This window comes from Phalacrocorax carbo, chromosome 18 (assembly GCF_963921805.1).
Source record: "Phalacrocorax carbo chromosome 18, bPhaCar2.1, whole genome shotgun sequence".
Classification (NCBI taxonomy): Eukaryota; Metazoa; Chordata; class Aves; order Suliformes; family Phalacrocoracidae; genus Phalacrocorax; species Phalacrocorax carbo.
In genome coordinates this window covers 745,699-752,500 of record NC_087530.1, presented here as the reverse complement: position 1 = coordinate 752,500, position 6,802 = coordinate 745,699, and the positions used below count along the sequence as shown (strand labels likewise).

The following is a 6,802-nucleotide window of genomic DNA, read 5'->3' as shown; positions in this document are numbered from 1 at the left end:
GTTTAGTGACGACGAGTATCTGGGTCAGGAGTGCTGCAGGTTCACAAGCAGCATCCTGTCAATAATTTAATGCTCCAAGTGCTAAGCAGCGCTAGCAGGACGCACGCCGGCACTGCAGGGTTTGTTGGCTCATTGAGCTGACACAGCTCTGAAGCAACATAAAAACAGTTTTTGATCTCTTGCTGCTGGCCTCTGCCTGAAAAGCATAAAGCAGGAGGCAACCCTGTGGCAGCTATTCTGCTAATGTCACTGTAATATGGATGCTGGTTTACTGTCACTTTTAAGATGAAAACAGCAATACACGGGGCGGGATAGGATGAGGCGTTTCTCAGCCCTTTCTCCGGCTGTCCAGGTACACCGGCTGCCCGGGGCGGGGGGAGCAGCCTGTCGCGCACCAGGACGCGCTGCACGGCCGCATCCTCTGTTAATTTCCCGGGGGAGCTCGTGCTCAGGCAGCCCCAGCTCGGGCACAGGGGCAGCGGAGCAGGCTTGCAGCCACACAAGCTCTCTCCCCCAGCCGCTGCCCGGACCCGAGCTGGCACCGCCGGAACGCAGCGGGATTCCCACCTACTGGAGTGCCCCGGGGACCTCATCAGGTCTCGTCTCTGGTTAGTTTAGGTGGTTTTTACAGACACAGGGGCAGAGTCTTCAGTCACCGTGTCACTCGAGTTGGTGGGCAGGTTGCCCTGAGCATGGCTGTAATTGGGGCTCCTTTGGTGGGCTGTCACAGCCACACCCAACAGCCTCTGTCCCGCTGAGAGCAGGCACATGTCATCACACCTGCGAGAGATCTCAGCATTTCCTGGGAAGCTCCACCTAGAGCCTAGGGCACTAATTGCCCTAATGGCCCTGATGAGCCCCATCTGGCCACCCACCCAGGAGCCCATTTAAGCTCAGCTCTGGGCCTTCAGCCCCTGCCTCAGCTATGCCATAAGAGTCTCTCAGGCCTGTGCCCCATAGGCCCTGTGGATCCAGCCCCTGACTTCCAGACTGGCTTCAGTCCTGCCTTGTCCCCATGGAGCTGCCCCGCAGCCACTGGACCTGATCTGAGCACGGGTCGGCTTCCCAGCTTGGCCTCAGACCTGTCTCATCCTGCGGACTTGCCGGGTGGGCTGCATGGGGCATTGACCCTGGCAGCGGCCGTCCCTGCCGGTACCACGAGGGGCTCCCGGTGCGTGGGGTACCTGCCCTGCTGCCTCTGCGGAGCCCCAGCACTTCTGCATGTGCACAAGCACTTGCTGCGCTGCTGCAGCTGGGAGCGTTGCCACTGTCCCCCCGGGCAGAGGGACCCGCTCCCACCCAGCTGAGCCCCGTGAAGATGCTCGTTGGTGTCTCTCAGGGGCACCTGGGCTGTCACAGTGCTGAGGCTGGTACACCAGTCCCTCCCCCCTTGGAGGGCAGGGTAGCACCGATGGGAGAAACAGAACAGCCAAGAAATGAAATACGAGACAAGTTGCTGTAATAAATCCCACAATTACCCAAGAGACAGAGGGAGCAGAGCATCCTGCAACAAGATCTTTGACAGAAAAAGAAGAAACTCTGTGAACAGGCCTTCCTGTTAAACTCAGGTGAGATTTTTTCTTCTCTCTTATAAAACACTGTTCTTAAAATATTTACATTGAAAAAATGCACCACTTTGCATATGAAAGCAATGCTTGGCACAAGCATCCTCTCAGCTAGAAAGCAGCTGGAAGAGCCCTTTTCTTTCTAATGTCAGCTCATTATCGCGTTGTTGAGGCACATTATACACCCTGAAAGCAAAGCCACCCTGGCTCTTTGCTGAAGCTTCCTTTGGTTAGCAAGAAACTGATGACTTCGGCAGCAGAGGAGTAGTCCTGCTTCAGAAGTGTCTGCACTCTCAGGATGTGCTTTGAGGGAACCGCAGGCCTGTAATTGTGGAACAAAAACCTTAAAACTTATGTAGGAGTAAACTCAAAGCTGGAAAGGCAATAAAATGGGATGTCAAATTATGTATTCAAAGAATGTCCTATCATTAGTGATGCCGGGTGATCTGTGGATTCTCCCATCACACGATACCCATCCTCTTGTACCTCCCAGCGATGCAGAAACCTTTCTGAGGGAACTAGCTGATATGCCTCCTTTTGGTTTTATCTCCCTCCTTGCAAGGATTGTTAAGTGTGTTTTCCTAAAGGGATCCTACAGATATCATGTTTCAAGTATTGGCAAAGCTGGGAGGACATTAAGCAGGTGCTGAGCGTGCAGCCTCTTCCCCTGCCATCGCTGTAGCTGCCGGCGCAGGAGGCTCTGCCTGCGCTTGCGCCACAGTGGGACTCGGAGCTGCTCGGCACAGTCAGGGCTTCTGCTCCAACCGCTGCCCACGGTGGCTTTAGGTTTTTCCATGGAGAACCCATTTTGGAGCTCATACTCCCGTTTCTGGTCCTGGCCCTCAGCTGTGTAATTCATCCGGCCGCATCCTGCCCCTACCCAAGGGTACTGTGTGCCCTTGGGATGGTGACCTTGCGTTTGGGGGCAGCCAGGCAAGGCTGGGGAGGCTCTCGCTGTTCCTGCTGGCTCTTCATTAAGGATATTTGGATTGCGATTTTTCTCATCTCCCAGCGATAGTGTAATTGTCCAGTTACGACTGACTTTGGCATCGTTATCCACACTGAGTCCTGTCAGACGGATGAGAAACTCACTGGGGTGCTAATATGCACAAGCTGCAGTGGCCAAGGAGCCAAGCAGCAGCGTCTAATGCTGCCAGCTGGCCTGGGAATTGCGACGGAGGGAGCCGACGTGCTCTTGCAGGAGGGGACGGGGCCCTCGGTGTTACCTGGCACTGCTGTGCTCCTGCACACGCTGCAGTGGTGGGAATCAGGGCAGCTTGGGCAGCTCGGGGCTGGAGTGGGGGTATTAATTCTCTGGCTGCAGCATTTTAACTGATATGTGGATTATTTCTTTTTTGGTTTAAAAGGAGTGAAGGGTGCTGGCTGTGGCCCTGCTTTGGGGAGTTTGAAGACCAGAGCTGTGTTTTTAGGGTCCTGCATGGCTAAATGGGAAAGGGGCTGCACTTAGAAAAAGTCTTACAAAGGCAGCCGAATGGTGACTGACCTCCCAGTGTCCCTGCCAAATGGTCACCTATTAACTTATTCACATGCATTCCTTTGTGCAAACACCCAGTCATCTGATTGTGTTCGCTGCCAGGATCTTCCTGGGACGGCAGCTTTGCAGCCCTGGTAGCCACCATCGGTGGATTTTCCCTGCACGTACCCCCAGGGAAGGCCCTGGCAAAGCGGTGAACGGTGTGCTGCTCGGTCCGGCTCCCTTCGTCCCACTGGCAGCGGGGATGGAGCAGGCCTGGGGCCGCACTGGTGGCACAGCACCCGCCCCGAGCGAGAAAGCAAGGCAAGCAGTAGCATCTCATCAGAGGAGGTCTGCAAAGAAAACATTATTTCCCCAAATGTGTTCATCATTCAAAATTATTCAAGCAAAGGTTTCCATCTCACTGTGGCTATTATTCATAATCTGAGAATCTGGATGTGTGGCTCTCCTTGGTAATTAAGCCACATGGAGGTTTTTTCTGCCCTCTGTTTGGGTGGAACAGCAGTTGTACCTCAATCCTGGTGTGTCCCTGCAGAATAAACAGGGCCAGGCCTTGCAGCAGAGCTCCAGAATCCAGACTTCAGCCTTGTGCCATTAAATAGTGCCAGCGCTCCATGCACCCCGAGCCAGCAGCTCTCTGCAACCCTGGCAGGTCACAGGATGCTTTGGGCCCTGCTTTCCCTGTTGTGGGAGGGGGCTGGTGAAGGTCCTTCCTCCTGGACTGTCTCTTTGTATGAGGAATGCCTTGACCCTCTTTCCGGGGGTACGGCTGAGCGCCTGCCCTGGCTGGAGCGGTCACTGGCTGCTGCGTAAATCACAGTTATCGCTAGCAGTGGTGTTGTATATTGGTGTTCTGTAGATTGTAACTGAAACGGGACTATAATACAAATGTGAGGGCTTATCTACACTGCACCAGTGCTATTTAGTAATAACTATGGGATAGGAAAGTAAACAGGAAATAAATCAAGAAATAGTGCCTTTTCCAGATCACTTTCTGTGCCAGAGTGGATCCCTGAAACAATGGTTCAGAGCAATTTTCTGCAAAGGCTATTTTGGTAATTTTCCATTGCTCACTCATGTCCTGTGAGTGTGATGCTCCGGGTAGTGAATACACTTGCAAACAATATTTTCCTAAGCATGCGTGGCAGGAGTGGAGGAGTGGGCTGCCAGCCAAAGCTGGTTCCTGTGCAAGGTCCTAGAAACACTTTCAGGGACCAGCAGGACACTGACCTGTGCAAGTGGGTAACTGCCTTCTCCGTCTCCACAGAAAATGTGTTTTGGGGTGTCTGGTGATCCCCTTGTTAGGGAGAGGAGTTGGAGCTGGCTGCCCAGCAGCCCAGGACCCTGCTGTGCACAGCCAGACTGGTGCCCTGCTCACCTCTGCCCGATGCCCACCAGGCTCTGAACGCACCCACCTGCAGCGAGGGTGCGGGCACCATCCGCGTGTGCCCATGGCCATGTGCATCCCCCAGGAGCGACGTGCCCTCCCTGCAGGAGCCTCCAAAGCAGGGACGCGACAGCAGCTTCACAGCTCCTGTTGGGGCTGCCTGACTGCAACAAGCAGATACGCAGCTGATTCCTTTGGGGCTGCCATTGAGTCACTGACCCTGCAGCCGTTCCTCTAATTCAGGAGCTGGTTAAGCACGTGCTTGAGACTGAACACTCGGCTTTTAGTGCTTTGCTGACCTGGGGCTAAGTGAGCAGCTGATAACACTAAATACAGCATTTTCCTTTTGCATGCAGGCTGCCATGTGAGCTGCAGCATCTCCTCAGACTGGTGAGTCTCCTTGGGACTCCATGATAGCTGCTGCGGCAGGAGTTGCACCACAGCACGTGGGACTGAGCAGGGAGCGAGCCCCCGCTGTGCCCATTCTGCCGGAGGCCCACCCACCCGTGCTCCTGCCCCGGGGGCACCTGGACTGCCAGGTAGGACAGAAGTTGGGACACAAACACTGATGAGGACACGTCACTTGGCGAGCAGGGCTGTGCATTCTCCATGCCCATGTCCTGGCTGGGTGAGCCCTCTCTGGAACCTTCCCCGGGCAGGGGTCTGCCTGTGTGCTCAGTGCCTGGCAGGAGGGACCCTGCCCCAGGCTCCCCCCAGCACCCGCCAGCATCACCTCCTCACCCCCGGGCACCGGCATCGCCCTCCGTGGTGGGAGGGGAACGAGTGGCACCTGCCTGGGCAAGGGCTCCGGGAGCAACGTGGGGGCCTCAGCGTGGGGTTTGCCACTGTCAGGAAATTCATGAACAATTCATAAATATGTTTTACAGACAGCTGTTAGTATGTGCTGAGCAATACTCATTCTGTAAAGGAAAACTAGTTACAGGGTTATAGCCAGGCCACTTAAATATTATGATCCATAATATATAAATAGTGGGCTGAGCGCTACTGCTGCTTTGTGCTGTAAAGAGCCCTGAGCATGCCACAGTCCTGCGCTTGCCGAAGGTGTCTGCAAGCAACGTACCCGCACAGACACTTGGCTCTTCTCAAAGTCACTTTCACACCATCCTGGGGTGACACAGCTCACTCGCCAATCGAGCTGCAGGCCACCGGGCTGCCACAGCCGCGGCTGGCAGGGGAGGCGAGACCGGCGGTTGGGAGAGGCTTGCTGTGGGGTGGGCAGCAGACCTAGGAGCTGTGCCTCCAGCCACAGGCACCGGCCCCCAAGCTGCCGCTTGGGGTTAGTGTGCGTTGTCCCAAAACTAAGGATGCAGTGATGCTGTGTGCCATTTCACGCTTCAGCTTAAATTCAGAAATGATGTGTTTTAGCCTTGGCTGAAGTCCCACGCTTCCTTGGTGTCGAGGCCAGACCAAACTGAAAGGGACAGAAGAAACTGTCGGTGCAGATGTGGCAGGGAACCAAAAGCACAGCTCAGGGGTGAGGGCTGCCAGACCCTCAGCAAAGAATGTGCCTGGCTGTGGCGTGCCTGGTCCGGCTGGTGAGGAGCTCTGCTTGGGCTGCAGCCTGGCCTGCCAGCAGTGACGGGCACCGAGGTGCATCAAACGCACAAAAATGAGGACTGCAGGAGTAAAACAGTGAGGTATTTTCCCTGCAGGAAGTATTACCCAGCCTTGTTGAACAAGGACAAAAGATTAAACTCAAAGTAAAATGAAATGCAAAAATACTGTGAAACCTGGTGGGTGGTCTGGGGGTTTCTGACTACAGTGAGTTCCTGAAGTGTTGCTGCATCTCTTCTCAGGATCATGTTGCTACCTGAAATGCTTTGGGATCTCATTATTAAAAAAGCAACCCCGCACATGCCAGTACAAAGAAGGTGCCTAATGCAGAGTTTGCAGGTCTTTAAAAACAACCTTTGGAGTGGCTTGTTTCCGTGAGTTAAGGACTTGCCACTACTGTAAAAGTGGGGGTTTAGCTCTACTGCTGTCAGTCTGCCAGGGCAGGGCTGTGCCCCAGGCTCTGGATATCACTGGGGACAGAAGGATGGAGGTTCAGTAGCTCTCAGGGTTTCTGGCAAGCCCTGCCTGGGCATTGTTAGAGACAAAACCACCCAGACCCCTCTTGGGGCAGGCTTGGCCTGCAGCTGCGCACTTCCCTCGTTCTTGCTGCCCTTCAGGAGGCATCGGTGGCTGGGGCTGGATGTGTAGGGACAGCCGCATCCTTCCCACTTACAGAGGTGCCTGAAGTGCAGTGTGCACAGGAGTTATGAGGACCTTTTCATTCCTTTTCAAATAATCAAGATTTAAAATAGAAATATAGAAGGGAAGTTGTAGCTGCAA

The 6,802-nt window shown here is 54.5% G+C and overlaps 1 protein-coding gene and 1 long non-coding RNA gene across 3 annotated transcripts in view; one reads left to right on the top strand and one right to left on the bottom strand.

Moving 5' to 3' along the window:
• Positions 1-4,693, bottom strand: part of LOC135316223 (uncharacterized) — an 8,163-nt gene extending 3,470 nt beyond the window's left edge. The window contains exons 1-3 of the long non-coding RNA XR_010375659.1: positions 4,476-4,693; positions 3,229-3,392; positions 1-1,887 (exon numbers count right to left, since the gene is read on the bottom strand). The exon at positions 1-1,887 is cut by the window's left edge and continues 839 nt beyond it. This is a non-coding gene — a long non-coding RNA (uncharacterized LOC135316223). The remainder of the gene's footprint in view (positions 1,888-3,228; positions 3,393-4,475) is intronic.
• A 70-nt stretch (positions 4,694-4,763) lies between these two features.
• Positions 4,764-6,802, top strand: part of MVB12B (multivesicular body subunit 12B) — an 83,285-nt gene continuing 81,246 nt past the window's right edge. The window contains exon 1 of one of the 2 annotated variants that reach the window (XM_064468824.1): positions 4,764-4,986. The gene's annotated coding sequence lies outside the window, so the exon portion shown is untranslated. The remainder of the gene's footprint in view (positions 4,987-6,802) is intronic. The other variant, XM_064468832.1, reaches the window with a different exon arrangement.